The following is a 17,992-nucleotide window of genomic DNA, read 5'->3' on the forward strand; positions in this document are numbered from 1 at the left end:
TTTTTCATTACGTATAATACTTTGCTGGTTCCTTATAATTTTTAATCTCAAAGTTTTAATAACAGCGGTAGCCGCACAGTCGATTATTATATGAAGCTGTTCTCTGCAATTGCCCTTCTAAACTCTGTTCTAAGTTTAGCATGCACTTTATCATTATGTTCATTGTTCTGGTCATTTCGAGTTTCTTGATTTATTGTCACGTCTGATAATGGTGCTTGGTGTGGTGGGTCAAAGTTTTCTTCACTTTCTGTTGTCTCTTGATCGGCATTGTCCTGCTAATTGTCCCTTCCTTCAATCTTAATTTAATTATTATTATTAATATTATTGTTATTATTATTATTAGTTAAATGACATTAACAGCTTTTACATTATAAACCTCAATGTGTGCAGTAATTAGAGTAGTGCGTTCTGTAAACGAGAGAAAAAATGGCTCCTTGATAGAGCATCGTAGGACTATGTCATTAGCCTGTAAGCTTGCCCGAAGAAATCTAAAGAAAAAAGTGTATATACAATAACTGCATATTTATTAAACCTATGACATGTTCTTGCTATATTTCTTTTACTTTATTTAAATTTTTTTTTATATTATTATGTTTAGAATGCCTTATTCTAATAAAAACAAACAGTAATGTGTTTAATTTTTTTTTGTGCAATTTATAACAGTTGCTGCACAGAGCTTAATTATTTAAATATGTTTTAGATGGTTTTTGAAATTTGTTAATAATGACGATTAATTTCTTATATTTAGAAAATTAGAAAACGTGATTAATATATATACTATGTAAGACCACAATACATTTAAATAAAGGACATTTATCTTTTTATATAAATATTGATTAATATACAAGATGTTGCATTTAAAAAACTTACTGTTTGCTGTTACTTGGAATCTTACTTGCACAGGAATAAGCATTTATTTTACCTGTCTTTAATGAAAAAAATTAGAATTCAAATAGAAAAAAAATTAGAAAAAAATTACCAGAGTAATAAAATTTTTAGAAAAATTCTGTTTCGTTTTCTATATACATCTAACATACCACGTCCTTCTTTATTAAAGAAGTCTTTTAAATCTTTAAATTTTACTTTTATTAAACTAAATTTATAAATGGAAGATAACGTAAGCATACTATTTACTAAATAACTCATATTAGGTTTTATTTAAATATCTGTTATTCTTGAATAAAACTGCCCAGGAAACTCCTACCTCTAATAATAATTTAACCACATATATTTATAACAGAGCTATACATCATCCACCCTCACAGGCATTACACTCAAATTATCCTGTTATGTTTCCGGAAACATAAATAGACACAACGATATGACATAGCCGAGGTTAAGTGAGGCACAAGAAGATGGAATAAATCATCTTTCGCGTTGGATCGTTGTACTACCGGCAATGATACATGGTATTTATAATTTGTGCATCTAAGTGCTTGTTTTGCTTGTTGCGTAATAACTCTTTGCCAGAAAGGTGCTAAGAAACTTGTGGCTTGTCAACAAGGTATTATTTTAATAGCTCTTAAGGTATTTTAAATACTTCACTTATAAATAAACTAAATAAAACTTTGGCACTACAATTTTATTGTTCTTAAGATTTTTTTTAATTGTTGGTTACCAAAAAGTTAATTTTCCGTATATTTTATGTTAGGTCTAATTTTAGCCAAGAGATTGTAGACTATAGCTCAGAATTATTGGTGTCTTGGGATAGTTCGGAGGCTCGGTTAGTAGGACGGGCTATCACAAAATATATACTCTTGCTTTTAATTATTTAATAAGGGCGCCACTAATATGAGTACATTACCAAATAATATTTTTATACCTCATACTGTAATTAATAAATAAGCAATTAGTTATCAATTAATATTAAAGTGAATTTAGGAAATGATAATATTGATATTTAATTTTTTACTTTGTAGATTTTAGTACTTTTTTTTAGGAAATTTTGTTATAAAATGTTGCTTATATTAAAGTTTTCAGGAACACTTCATGAACCTTTTATGTGAGGCATAGCCTTCATCATTTTATGCCCGCAGAAAATTGCACTGAAATATATTAAACAAAAATAAAGTAATTTTAACTATAGATTAATAAAATAATGTAATGCAACGTTAATATTAAAATATTAAAGATTAAAGAAATTAAGAAAATAAATTAAAAAAATAAGAATTAGAAAAAATAATTAAGAAAAACAATTAAAAATTAGGTAAAATCAATGGGTAGTAAAAGTGGAACGAACTGATCTTAAAATCATTATTCCTACATGAAATTACTTAAAATTCGATCAATAATAAGAACTGCACCTTTCTAGCAATCAGCCATTCTCGGTATGGAACTTCTAGAGTTCAGGTTTGTCCTACTTTCAAGCAATTTTCCCAGGAAATAAAAGGAATGCATTAATCAGCAATTAGGATAAAAAAAAAGAAAAAGATCTCGCTAGGTTATATTATTAATTTATCCAAATCTTGGACATTAAATACTATAAATTGTATGCCATATTGTCTACCTCTTGCTTCATAAACTTTCAAAAACAAGTCCTCGAAAACGTACTCAACGTTGAAAACACCATGTATAATCAAAAAAATGAAATGTTTATGAAGCGTATGCAAATATAAGGTATGTAAAACTAAAAAAATATAAACTACAATATTTCATAATTCAAAACCTGCATAGTTTATGTTTTCAGACAATATTTTAATGTATACTAAATTTCTTCTTACTTTCTCCTAGCTTTTACCTTGGGTATTTATAGACAATGTTACAATTGATTTATATAGGACTTAATCGCAACAAAAGTGCTACTCAACTTCTTCTCCTTAAAATCTTGGAGATTTTACAGATGATCTTCGCTGTCTATAGTCTCTATGAAAATTTTTTAACTTCGTTTACGCTTACACTATATTATCAATTTATTAAAGTCTTAGGCATTCTGCAGCAAAATTACAAAATTAATAATTCATAAATTAAAAGCTATAAAGTGTTTTATTTCGGCCTAACTGTTTTAAAAGCTACTAGGAAAATACTATACTTTCCTAGGTTGTAGCTCTTGTACCCGTTAATATTGATAAGGATAATACTGTTTTTGTCATATTGTCCTTCACACTTTATTATGAGAAACTTTAACTTGAGTTGCTATGGCACCTGAGCAGCTCTTTTAGCGAGGCCTTTTTGTATATTTTTATTCTAAGTATTATGTCCTCTAGTTCATTGTTATCGTGAACATGGGTCATTTTTCCACAGAAAATAATCAGACAAATGAAATACGCACTACTTAAACACTGAGATAACTGATCAAACTAAAGTACTGAAAACCATGCAATAAAACAAATTTTGATAAACCCTAAGAGTAGTAAACAAAAAAACGGTAAGAATTTACACGGCATTGGCCGAAAATATAAAAAACATTTGCGTATTAACATTCTTATTTTTTTTTATTTTTAATATTTGCTAACTATCACTTTTATTATGCAACTTCTATATATGTGATTTTTCGGTATATCAACACCTTTTGACGAGTTTTACAAGCAGCTAAAATAAATGCCTAAACTTTGAAAACATTTATTTACACTAAATATATGTACATTACCAAATAATATTTTTACACCTCATACCTTAATAGTAAGGTGAATTTAATAAATGATAATAATGATATCTCATTTTCATTTTATGTAGAGAAGAGTACTTTGAAATATTGTTATAAAATTTTATTTATGTTAAAGATTGCAGGCAAAGTTCATGAACCCTTTGTTTGAGACATATCTTTTACCGTTTTATGTCCGCTTCGTTAAAAATTAGATAAAAATTAACTGAACTATGCAGAACAAAAATTAAGAGTAATTTAGACCATAGATTAACGAAGTAATATATATTTTGTTTGAATTAATCTATGGATTAATAAAAGAACGTTGAAGTATTTAAAGAGTAAAGGAATAAATATGATAATAAAAAACAATAAAGAAATTGTTAAATTAAACTTGTGAAGTTCAGGTTTATCCTACTTACAAGCAATTTCCCCAGGAAATAAAAGAAATGGAGTAATCAACAATAAAGATAGAAAAAGAAAACCCTCGCTAGGTTATATTATCAATTCATTAAAATCTTGCGCATTTTGCACAAAAATTACAAAATTAGTAATACAGACATTAATGACTGTAAATTATATACTATATTGTCTACCTTCTGCCTCTTAAACTTTCAAAATCAGGAAATTGGTCTTTTATGTGCCCTCTCACTGCATCACGGGAACGAGTCCTGGAAAACGTACATCGTGCATAATAAATAACCACGACCTCCACGTGTTGTCTGAGCTGTCAAAAAAAGAACGGCTATTGAAATAAGCAGAGCAATATGATCCAACAGTTTTAACGCAACAGTGTGAATTTAAAAGAAAAGGTCTCAATTATTTATATAAATATTAAGAAAATAAGTCGCTATAAATATTTCATACTTACGCATAGTTTATATTTTCAAACTTAATATCGCAATGTACAGTAAATATCTTCTTGATGTAATCTACTTACTTTCTCCTAGCTTTTACCTTGGGTATTTATAAACACTGTTAGAGGTATTTATTCATATAGGACTTAAAGGCAAAAGAACTGCTACGCGGCTTCTTCTTCCTACAATCTATAAAGATGAGCTTTGCTGTCTCTATGCAAGATTTTTTTTAACTTCTTATTTGACTTTTTATTTACACTTAAATTTCTTCGTAATACATTTCTCTCTCTCTCTCTCCTACAAACTAGTAACAAAAATGTCTATAGTCTAACAGCCAGAGTTAAGTAACATGGCCTTTTACATCAACATACGACAACCGCCTAAACTCAATTTGTGTTAACCTGTAATATATTATCAAACGTGTAGAGAAAGAGAGACCCATATTTTAGTATTAGATCTAGTAGACAATAGAGATAATAGAAAAAAATCCTGAGCAACCTTGCCGATTCCAACTCACTTCTTTGACCAACTTTGACTGCTTCAACTGACTCACGGTGACTGTAACTCTTGGACCTGCAGCAGATCACTAAAAATATAGAGAGAGACAAAGAGAGACTATTTTCGGGTGTAGGAGGTGAAGGGAATAGAAATAATTAAAAAAATTGGTGAGCAACTTCTCACTTTATCGATTGCACCTACGACATAATAATAAAAAAAAAACAAGTACAAAAAACGTGTTTGGACTGAGGTGCATTTAGAATGAAAACGAACCTCAAGAAAAAATATTTTTTTTCTTAGGGTTCGAGCGAACCATTAATTTTTTTTTACCTCACTTAAGTCTGCAGCTTCTAAAAAACGATTACTTTGAACGATTTTAAAATATCGTTGCAGATCTGCGAAAAAATATTTATAGAATAAAACTCATAAGAATTTACCATCAAATGATTTTGTGTTGCTACTAAAAGTTTTTTGCTACTTTCATTAAAATTGGCAAAAAATATTGTATTCGTAGTTAGCAACTATTCATTAAAGGAGATATAAACTATATGTTTAATAACTATGGACAAATTAAACTTCTTTAATATTTATATTTGCTGAGGAAATAACATATACACGTTTAAAGAGTAAAATGTGGGACAATATATTCATATAGCGACTATTTTTTAGTTATCTTACTAGTCGATAGTTTAATAATTCAATTTTTTTACTACTAGATTAATTTGAATACTGATATAGCAAAATATTTATTTTATTATAATTAAAGTAATTTTTGTCCTGGTAAGTGCCAATAATAAAAAATAAATCACAATTTAGAATATTAAGGCTCATTCCGAAACAAGGAAGATAATAAATATTCTCCTACCTCTTACCTAATGCCTTTATCAAAATATTAAAAAGTATGTGGGAAAATATATATGTATGTATTTCGTAAATATAGTAAAAAATTTTTGGAACTTTTTTATCATATAGAGAATACATCTAAAGTGATTTTTTTTAGTATATTAAGTATTTCCAAAAAAGATAATCAATCGGACATGTAACGAAATAACGAGTTCAGTTTAGAAACAATCGATTTCTATCAATTTATTTTAAAACCCTTTTACTAAGTTTAACTCCTATTGTAACTTTTAGATTTAACATTTAAACGTATTTATGCGTCCACTTTGCACTAATGAGAAATACCCTGTACATTTAATTAACATAACTATTTATAGCCAACAATCGCTAAAATTAAGTGAGCGTCATCGCAGCATTCATATTATTAGCAAAGTCGATTTTCGAATCAGCGGGATTATAATAAAGTTAAATGCCGTTGACCTGCAGACTCTGCTGACTCGTGCTCATCGCTTCTACTTATAGCTGATATACATATATGGATATCCTTTGATGCAATCGTTACTATATTATAAGGTAATTGATTCTATTTAATGCACCGAATACGTTGTGTAATGGCTTGATAAAAGAAGCCGATAGCAGGTTTCTTGGATATCGAGATGCGTGATGTTCAGTTTTTGATTGCAAGAAGGATTTAAATGGTTTAGGCTCATTAATTAATGGAAGATGTCTTATAAAGTTTCATGATGGCATGTTTCTATAAACTAAACATGTAAATTCAAATTCAAAATAGTTTATTTGCCACATGTGTCAACTTACAAAGCATAAAAAATGTAATTATATTAATGTAGCCAACCGAAATGACAAATTGGACATCAGATCCACGATTTGGTTTTCAAATATGTAATTAAAACACACGCTTCGTACAAAAAGTGTTAAGAAAAAAAATAGTATGTTAAAAATATTTAAGAAGAAAATTCTATAATAATATATGGAAATACTTTTTTAATAAAAAACAACAAGAAAACAACAATAGTAACTCCAGCAAAAAAATGAAGGGGGTGGGGGATAAGAGCGAGGCAGAAAAAACAAAACAGTGCTGGCATACCCATTTAATTATGTATTTAAAAAAAATATATATATATTAATACATATACATATTTAAAAATCATCCTTAATTTCCGAAAGTATTTTTTATCGGCAAAAATAGATTACACACCTACTAATTGGCTAGTTTTAATCATCGGATAGGGGCATGGAGGAAGGCAAGAAGAGCTGCTTAGCTTGTTCATGCACACCCCAGACCATCCTTTGCACGAGAAAATGCTATGGTCTGGGCTGGTGGTATAATCTGTTGTGGTATAATGGCCGCACAGAATTAATTTATATATTCAAGGCAACTGATAACATAAACCTGAGGGAGATTCTAGATAAAGGGTCTAGAATCTCAGTCAGACTGTGGCGAGAAACTGTTGGTGTGGTTTTCGTTTTTATGGATGATAACGCCTTTCCACGCCAGAGCTATAAGTGAGTATCTGGAATCGGAAGGCATCAATCGTTTGAACTGGTTCACACTATCGCTAGATATGAATATGTTTAGATAAAGATATCCATAGAACATGCTTGGGACATACTTTGCAGGGCAGTGGCAACACGCAAAAACCCACCTAGGACTATACAAGAGCTTCTTCATGCTGCTCGGGAAAAGTGGCAATGGTGGCACAATATTCCTCAATAGCATATCTGCAATCTCATAGATAGGATGGGTAGGAGTCTCCAAGCTTACATAAATGCTAGAGTTGGAAATATTCGGTATTAAAAAGTTTTTCACTATCTTTATAAAGAGAGATTTAGAGAGATGTTAAGGTATATCATAATCAACTTTTTTTGTGAATAGCTGTAGTTTTTTTTGCCGTAGAACATGCTTATCCGAAAAGAATATTTTAACAAAAGCAGATTCGTTGTGATCAAAAAACCATTGGCAAGAAGCCAGTCAATGTGGATAATCTCTAGCTCCACCAGGATATATTGCTGTGAAATTATCTTTTAAAAAAAATACTTAAGTACTAGTGAGGAAAGAAATGTCAAATCCAATATCCACAAATATTCAATACTAGCAAAATGTCAACACATTTAAGACACTTATAAGGCAGTTTAATATGTCAGTTCCTCGACACTATTGTAGCATATTATTATGTAGTTCCTATTGACAAGATATTAACTTTCAAACCGTGAAGTTAGATTGATTTTGATGGAAGGGAAGTAAAAATGTGAGTAAACCTACCGATAATTAATTAGTTGCCAGCAACTAAATCTAATATATTAATGGATTTATAAAGGTTATAAATTTTACAACTGGCCTTGGGTATCAAGGCTGTCAATTTGAAAACTTTTAATGTAAATATCTCTGAAACTAAAATATTTATAAAAGCGCAATTTAGTACAAATGTTATACAGGTAAGGAGAACTATAACCACCATATTTTCGTTATAGGGTAAGTCATCCCCTGGGCCCGAAGCACCCCAACCCAAAAAATTGGTAACAAATGGCACCACCCCTTTTGTGATACCTTAAATTAAAGGTCTTTTGGAATAGTATTCACCTGCATAAGAATTTTTCCTAAATTTTATACAGGGTTTTTAAACTCAAATTTTGAAAAACTGCTCTTGGAACAGATGCACATTCTTTAATAATCTGTTGCCGAAGATCATCGAATGAAGCTGATTGCCTTTTAAATACAAAAGTTTTTAAGTGATCCCGAGTAAAAAGTCGAGGGGTGTTAGATTTGGTGATTTTGCCGACCATTCCATTGGACCTCTTCTCCCAATCCAGTCATCTGGAAACGCATTATGTAAAAATTGCGTCACAGGAAGAACATTGCGGGGCGTCTCCATCATTAACTCTATCTTGTTAAAAATGTAATAAGTCTTCGATTAGGTTCATAAATATCCAACTTATTTTGTATTTCTTCAACAATTTTAGGTTGAATCGTGGTTTCCAACATTTGAAGCTACCATTAATAAATAGACCCACAATAGTATCACCCAATATTTCCGCCCAGAAATTGATTTTTTCTGGATACTGTGTGTGTCTTTCTCTGAAAACATGCGGATTTTCATCACTCCAGTTTCTACAATTGTGTTTATTTACAGAGTTATTTTTAAAAAAAAACGTGCATTCGCGGCTTAAACAAATATTTTTTAGTAACTCAGGAGTAATACGTAATTTTTCTGTCATTCCTTCGCAAAATTCTATTCTTTGGTCAGAGTCATCTTCACGCAATTCCTGAAGAATTTACCTTTGTATGGATGCAAATGACCTAGCTTAAGTACCTAACATAACGTATAAATTCATGATAAATTGCTATTATCGCTGAAGCTTGCCTTAGAGACAATGTAGGACTCATAGCAAAATGTCCTAATACTTATACTTGTGCATCAAGTACTTACTACTACAGTTGTACGCTTTGTTTGCTTAATAAATAAAATACAGCACTTGTATTTAGCGTATATAATTAATTAAAAATTGCTGCCTAGCCATCATCAGGGCTTAAGAAATTTTTAAAGCAACGACACTATTCAAAAAAAATGGCACACCACATATTGCCTATGGTTTCTTAACTACTCAAGAAGTGAGTACAAGTAGTGTGTTTTATTTATTAAGAATTAGATGCCTCACGTAAGTATGACTTACATTTTTTCCAAGATTTCTTTCAATAAATAATGCAACAGTCCTTAAAGTACAACGATTTTGAGAACCCTAAATACAAATTAATTTCAAATCTTTCAGCCATACTGTAAACCATTGTGTGACGTATTTGGGTGAGTCGGTAAGAAGTCACAACACGATATACAATGTGAAATATTTGTTAAAACTAGTTCCAAACATCTACTTTCTAACACGACTTAAAACCTGCATTCCAACTTAGTAAACAAACTTTTTTTTTATCAGATTTAATAAATTATTGTGACGCTTTTTACTTTTTTTTTTTTACATTGTTGTTTTTGACTATGATGTACAATCTGATCACTTGACCTTGAATTGGATATTGATCTGTAGCAAACAAGAAAAAGCGTAGTTCAGCGTAGAGCACTTGATTATCTTTGGCAACGGATTTATTACAAAGTGTGCATCTATTTTAAGGGAAGGCTTTCAGAATGAAGTTTAAAAAATATTAGTATTTTTGTTTGGCCCAAAATGGAACGTATTTTGAGCACCTAATTAAATAAAATAGCACTTTATAAAACAAAGTTTATTTTATTTAACTACTAACTTTCTTTGGCCCTGTATAAAATGTAGTAAAAATTCTTATGCAGGTAAATACTACTCCAAAAGACCTTAAATTTAAGGTATCACAAAAGGGGTGGTGCCATTAAAAATGTTGGGATTGGGATGTATCGGGCTTAAGAGGTGTCTCATCCTATAATTAAAATATGGTGGTTGTAGTGCTCCCTACCTCTATAGCATTCGTACCAAATTGCGCTTTTCCAAATTTATCTTTTTTCTTTCTTTTTTTTAGTTTCAGAGATATTTGCATTAAGAGTTTTCAAATTGACACCCTGTATATAAATAGGTACCGACATATATTGCCTTCTGGATTTGGTCACTAGCAATATGCATATGCTATGTTCTAAACTTGGTTAGCAACCGATCGCACGCTAACTTATTAAAAAAGGATATAGACTTTTTTTAAGTTTAACGAAAATAAGTTACAATTGTAAAGTGATATAATAATTTTAAAGTTCATTTAAGGATAGAGAGGTTTTTCTATTTTTCTTTCGCTTAACCAATCTCTCAACAGAACATGAATTATTGTTTGGCAATCGAATCTGCTGCCACGGATCCTCACTAAGGGATCCGGCTGAGACGTAGAACCTCCGGCTTAAGAGGAAAAATAAAGCATCTACAGTAGGGAAGGATATGCTACAGGTGTGATACAATCTTAAATAAATATAAGTACCTATATATTTTCCGAAGCCTGATTTATATGAATGTTAAAAAAATAGATAGGTGTTTTACTTGGAGTACTACTGTTCATCATCATCATCATTATTATTATCATCTTCTTCTTTGTTATTAACAATTAGTGTTACTTTCATCAGTATCGTTATCCCCTCGGGCCAAAGTAATTATTCAGGTTCAGTTTCCTCTAAAATTTAGTTTTTGTGTCTTTTACATACTAGGAACATGATTAATAATCGTCAGTAAATATTAATGAGATTGATTCCTTAGTAATTTGTCTTAACGCTGTTATTGCAAAGTTTCTGGTTATATTTAGAGTTTTTCGTTGTGGTTCTTTTAGTCTATTTGATCTTTCTAAGTGAGATTTAATAATTCTGTCAATTACGAAATATGTTTGATAACTAGGACTTCTATGGAGTATTATCAGATTAAAATGACCAACTTTTTTGGCTTTTCTAGCCTTAGTACAACTTGCACTGTTTTTGCTTAGTACAACTTGCACATTGATAATATTTTTATTAAAAAAGATTTTTAATGTTTCTTGATTGTTTAAAAGTGTTTATTGCAGTAAAAACCGCTGAGGGTTTCAGGTTGCTCCAACATGCTGTAACCTCGCCAACTCGTTCCAAATGTTTTAATTTTATTAACGAAAACATTGCATCATTCGGTATTGAGTGAATATTCGATTGCTAGAAACATTAACTACGCGGCATTTGATGTTTCAGTTAAACATGTTTTTTCTTTTTAGAAGCTTATCGGAAAGAAAGGTTTGTTTTTCCAACTTTATCCATTTTAATGTGATGTTAGTGATAGTTGTATTTACTTACTCTTTCAATGTGGACATTCAATTTTTTCCGCAAGTACTTTTTTCAAAAACTGAGTGACTTAGCTTTTCACAAAAATTCATCAGAACCTAATCTTTTAACTTATTTACCTTCAAAAAGAACTTCTTGAAAAAATAAAAATGAATCACCAGAATTGATATTTAGGCTAATAATTATTGAAATATACACTTAAAAATTAGAAAAACATACAATCAATATAGAATGATATTTTATTCTGAGGTAGAACTAGTATTAACTTCATCTTATGAAGTATTCCTATCAAAAAGATCAAGCAAAAAATATTGTTCTATTAAGTTGTAGTTGATCCTAAAATAGCATAAAGAAAAGTGAATAATTTCGTAATTTTAATCATAGCTTTAAACTTATTCGTTATCTCGCTTAAAATTAAAAATCGAAAAAAACTTTTATGTAATCATCATTATCCATCACAAAAATCTTAACAGAACGAAAGAGCAATTTTCTCTAACCATTTCTTAGGAAACATTTAGGAGGCTATGTTAATGCCTTTCGGTAATGGATAATGCGTGGCTTTTATTTTTTTTATGTTCGATTTATGGGGAACTGGAAGGACACGCAAGGACTGGGGCACGCAAACACGAAGAGTGGTTCTCTGTAGGTACTAACGGTACTTAAAAGCTAATTAGAAGAAAATTTGCTAACATAGGAGACTAAAGGTAGTGGGAATAAAATTTTTAAAAATTATCTCTATGTATTTTTAAGATTAACACTATAAATAATATTGACATTGAACTCCCACATTTCATTTAATTAAAACGCTCTAGTTTTTAAAAGTAAACAGTTCGGAAAAGTAATAAATTTCAATTTTTGTTTTTATAAATTGGCAGGCTTTAATCTTCTCCAATAAATGTGCTTATAAATATATTTTTGCTAAGTATAAACTGTAAAATAGCCAGCTTATAGCAACTGCTATAAACTCAACTGAGTTTATAATAAGAAACCGAACCTTGGATCGATAAATCAGACACACGTGGTATATGTTTTCGAAACTTAATTTATAAAACCATCCTGATTTAATATACCAATTCGTGGAAAAAAAATATTTTAGAAAGAGAAAATCAGCAGATTGCTAAGTATTTATGTAAATATATTTAGCCAGGACTGCTCAATAGCAATTCAAAGGATAAACACAAGTGTACATTATTTTTTACTAATGATACTAATAATTTGATTCATAATTAGTTTAGTTTTTATGTAGTTATTTAATACTTTTTTTAAAATAGATATTTATGCAAAATAGTGCATAGTATTATTATATGTTTAGTTTACCAGTGGACCTCTTATTTTAACCTATTTTATTATGGAGATGTTAAAGAAAATATTATATAAATAAATATAAGTTGAACTAATTCTACATATTTAATTTAAAAAAATCCTTTTTTGCATGCCATATGAAAAATGTAAAATGACTTTTTCAATGTATCATTTTGAAGTTTTAGTAGGCAAATTTCAGTCTTTTAACTGTTAAAACGGTAGAACTAATTTAATTCTCGAAAAAGCCACAGTATATTTTACAAAAGATACTCCTTACTAGGTTTTTCCAGTTCGGTAATGTTTAAACAAAGAATTTCCAGATAGGTGGTTGGGACGAAGACCTATGGAATAGATCGATAAAAAATATATTTTTTTCTTTGGGGTCATTCACATGTATGTTATACACACTCTGCAAACAAAACATTTAAAAGAGCCTCGTAAAAGAATAAATGAGGCCTGCTTTTTTTAAATTAATTTAATTAATTAAATAGTTCATTGAGGTATGATAAACTAAGATCGTAATTCCCAGAGCACTAGTTTGTATAAAACGAACAGGTAAGAATAAATTCAGCACCCATTGGAATTGATAAAATTTTGGTTTTAACGAACATGTTTATTAAAACTTTTCATAGATGTGGATACTTTTGATCTAAATTTAGCTATAACAGTAAGATAATTGTACTCGTAAAATAATTTTCCAGGCGTGATCTTGTGAATATTACTACAATTTAGTTGTGAAACATTTTTCAGTTATCACACAGTAAAAAAAAGCATATTATTTCAGAAATAAAATATTATTTTATTTGGCTTTTTCATTATAGCTTTTCATGGACACTAAAATAAATCAAAATGTAAAAAAGTCACAACCAGTCAACCTAGAATCACCAGAAGTGATTATAACTGTCCACCATTATGATAGTAAATAGAAACATAAAAGTCACTCAATAAATTCTACTAAACGTACCGAATCAAACATAATAAAATTCAAAATTACACAACTCTTCAAAAAAACGTTATCTACGTTAAAATTCTCTCAAAGCTTGACTTAACTTCAATAATTAAAAAACTTTAAAGTCAAGAAATTTACCCTAGAATAATAAAAGAACTATAAGTATACTTTATAGTAATATGTAATATATGACTATCCAATTGAGGACCGTTTTTTCAAAACTCGTTTTGTCCAAATTTCAAATTTTACAGGAAACGTTATTTTTTGATTATATAGCCTTTTTAATTATGTTTGATTATGTAACATACAATTGTTTTTTTAAACAATTAAACATGCCAAAACTTACTTTCTCCAATTTTATTCAAACAAATAATCATATTTTAATCCTTAATTCAAAACTGAAAATATTTATTATTAAAAAAATTTTTCTTATTCATTTTGGATTTCGTCTTGATTCTCACCCTCTAGCAAGTGGTCATCCTCGGTAAGGTTTTCATTAGTTGTCCCGAGAAGCTCCTTGTAAAAATCGTCTTTAGCATTTCCAACGTACTTCATTATTTTACGTATATCTGCTATCTTTACCTCTATAACATGATTTGTCTTTAGAATCTTCAATGCTTTGTCTAATAACTTTAAGGTCTTCACCCCTTTTTTAAATATTTCTACTTCTGTAGCACATCCAGTATATGCGGATTTAACGTTCACATTTACCTTTCCTCCTTCTTTGCGGTATTCTATTATTCTACATTGTGTCATATTAAAAGTTTGGGTTTTATTAGCTTTTTAGACTCAGTTTTATAATCATAAGTTTTCCAATGCTTCCCCCACTTCTTTACGTATCCATGTTTACTTAGTACGTCATAATATTGAGCAAGTATTTCTATGCTTTCGAGCTTACGAAATTCTCTTTCTATTCTCCCAAAAACCCTATCTGGGGGCATGTAGCTGTGACCGCGAATGGGATAAATTTGCTGTATTTTGAAAAAAACTTTCGATTTTTCAAGAAATCTATATAAAGCTGCTATCAGTATCGAGTTCTTATTTTGCGCCGCACAAGAATCAGAGAAAAGACGAAGTGCCTTAGGTTCCCATTCTCTTTCCTCTTTAATTATTTTTTGTTCCAAAATTTGCAGATAATTTAATAACGCAGAAGCTACTTCGTTAGCTCTTTTTCCAGCTTGTGTCTCTAGCCATGTGTACAGCAATACTTTATTTTTATCTATTGGAGTATTATTAATTATAATCAAGCAGAGATTATAAAGCCACACTTGCCTTAAGTAAAAAACCTCTCTATGGATAGTTTTGGTATGGGTTAGTTTTGCTGCATATCAAAAGTGATGTCACTTTCATTTTTATTTTTTTGTTTCATTAACTCAAAAAATCTTTTTGCACGCAGTTTGTGGATTCTTAACTTGGTTCTAATATCATTTCTCTTTTCCAAATCTTTTTCCACTTTCACTTTAATCAATAGTTCCTTGCAAGTTGAACAAGTGTCACTGTGAGGAGAGCCAAATCCAAGATTAAATTGCCCATAGAAAACTTTTTTAAATTTACTCAAGGAGCATATTTTTTTTTTAGTATGTTGCTCCTCACAGAAACGTTCGTATATTTTGGACAAATTTAACTCAGGTGGCAGGTAAGCTCGGGTGCATTTCTTGCGACAATAATGACTATCCCTATACTTATATTTTTTATGTGATTAATCACATCTGCAGTCACCTTCCTATCATCTTCTTTGGTTGTGTTACCCCCTCTTTGTTCTTTGGGTGTTTGGCCAGTTTCCAAAAACAGACGAGCTATTCGTGCAAGCCGGTCCCTCGATACACCTAAATGAAATAAAACGTTATTAAATACAGTTATTACGTGGATAGAAAGGATAGTACCTGTAATCGACTGAAACAATTTTGCACAAATCTGCAGTGGTTCATTACTACTCGTTTTTCTGATTTCGTACCTAACGGATACATTTTTGGGACATCGTACGGTATCAGGATCAACACGGTGCCGCTTTGGTGCACTAACCTTCATATACTTGAGCAAAAATGCATCCTGCGATTCTTTGGTACTATTTAGATACAAAAGCTTCCGAAAATCTAAAAAAAAATAAAACTAAAATAAGGCACTACTTTACATAGAGAATAAAAACAAAGTACCTTCCAAATCTTAGAGTGTCAGCATTGCTACTGAACAGTAGTGCTTCTTATTTAACTGCTCAGCATGTGAGCACACAATATCCAATACTCCCGCGTTCGCTTCCGTGTATCGAGTTGATTTTTTCCGCGGAATTTTTCGTTAGCGTCCTCCAGGCACTTCTACGACATTCGTTAAATATTCAGACATTTTTAAACTACGAAACACATGTGCATCGGCTTGCTACTTATACCAAACTAAGATCAAAATTTAAAAAACGATTATTAAACGAACCACGAAATGTAAATATATAATGCATCAAGCTCTATTTATGTATATATTTACCAATATCTACCGGATAAAGCCAGTTTTGATACATCCTATGGTTGGGATGAAGCGAGTTTTTCAAAAACCGACTTCTTCAATCGATGCGGAAGGTCGAAATTATGTAGAAACGATATAAAACTCAATTTTGCATAATTTGGACAAAGCGAGTTTTGAAAAAACGGTCCTCAATTTCTTTCTTGGGTGCCGAAATACTTTTGCATTATTATATAAAAGAGGAAATGTATATGTGCGTGAATGGTGGTAAATGGTGGCCTTGTGTACAAATTAAATCTCCTGTTTGTCCTATTGCTGCCTTGTGATGCTTTAAGGACCTTTTTATTTTTGATCCATTATGTCAGTCGCTGTTCTATTTGAAAATATAACCAGATCTTAAGAATTTTAGATAAGCCTAAGGTAAAAATAAAAACGGTTAAACAAAAATATGTCTCTAAATATCCATCATTCAGAATACCCGGAACAATCCGTCCTCACGTTTGACAATGTCCTAGATGCGATGGAATTACAATAATCAAATCTTCTTGCTCTTAACTACTTTATATTTTTAGGTTAAAAATCCTTTAAAACAATAGCACTTGTCGACGCATGTACTCAAAAATAAATGACTAATCCTTTTCACACTCTCAGCTCTTAAATATAGCCTTTTTCAGATATAGAGATCTATTATTTAAAAAGACAATAAATTTATATCATCATACTATTATAGTAGGTAATGATACATCTGATGTTAATTGTTTTGTAAACTTTGTGAGGGACGAAAAGATCTTGCGTATTAAGAGTAATAGTGCAATAAGTAATAATTTAACTGATATCTTCACTCTATTTACACCTATCACCACCGTAGTTTGAGAATAAGTTAACCGAAAGTCACAAATATGTGCTATTGAAACTTATTAATTTTTTTATTTAGGTAATTGCACTGAGTTTTTTTCTACTACTAGGTCATTTAACTATTAAGCAGAAATAATCTCATAAATTCCATATTAAAAGATGTAATGCAGTTCTTCCCTACAATTATCTGTTTCTGATATTTGAAATGGTGACTTGTAAAAAAGGTTATGTGTTTTGTAAAAGAGGTTTTTTGTAAAACTTTTATAGAATAATTAGCTCTTTTTATTTATTTGAGCATTTGAATCTATTAAACTGAAATGCGTTTATTTATCTTTAAAAACGATCTCCGATTTTCAATATACGGCCTGAATTTAAATTTTTACTATGCATTTTTTCAATCTGTTTTGTTTATGACATCAGACCTAGAAATAACCTTCGTTGATTACACATGGCCTTTTATTGGTCTCAATAAAAGACTTTTTTTATTGAATATCGCCGCCGGCTCAACTCTTTATCGCAATCAAAGTAAACATTAATATTAATTGATATACTTGTTATCAAGGAAAAATAGTGCTATTTTCAGAGCATAATGGCCAACATGGGTCTGGCAATTCTCAAGCATGACCAATAAATTTATAATGTAACTTACGCTACGGCGACTAATATTCGAGCATTACGAACAAATAATGTAAAAAGTGTGTATCTGGTCTATGTTTATATAGCTCTGATTTTTTTTTTTGCTATTTAAAAACAAAATTTTTATCAGTAATAATGTAATTTATTTATCTAATATGTATTACTTATATTCTATTGTTTTATCTTAATATAAATTGTTTAGCTCTTATGCAAAAATATACCTATTAATTAAGGCATACTTTAAATTGGC

At 30.1% G+C, this 17,992-nt stretch overlaps 1 protein-coding gene and 1 long non-coding RNA gene across 2 annotated transcripts in view; one reads left to right on the plus strand and one right to left on the minus strand.

The window, feature by feature from the left end:
- The window catches only part of LOC126742000 (probable G-protein coupled receptor Mth-like 1), a 160,058-nt gene that overhangs the window by 60,324 nt on the left and 81,742 nt on the right, over positions 1-17,992 (plus strand). The gene's annotated exons all lie outside the window — the stretch shown is intronic.
- On the minus strand, positions 13,983-16,170 carry LOC126742009 (uncharacterized). Its single transcript, XR_007662457.1, has 3 exons — positions 15,954-16,170; positions 15,684-15,893; positions 13,983-15,626 (listed from the first exon to the last, which is right to left on the minus strand). It is a non-coding gene; the product is annotated as an uncharacterized LOC126742009 (long non-coding RNA).

The sequence above is a fragment of the Anthonomus grandis genome, chromosome 11, assembly GCF_022605725.1.
Source record: "Anthonomus grandis grandis chromosome 11, icAntGran1.3, whole genome shotgun sequence".
Lineage (NCBI taxonomy): Eukaryota > Metazoa > Arthropoda > Insecta > Coleoptera > Curculionidae > Anthonomus > Anthonomus grandis.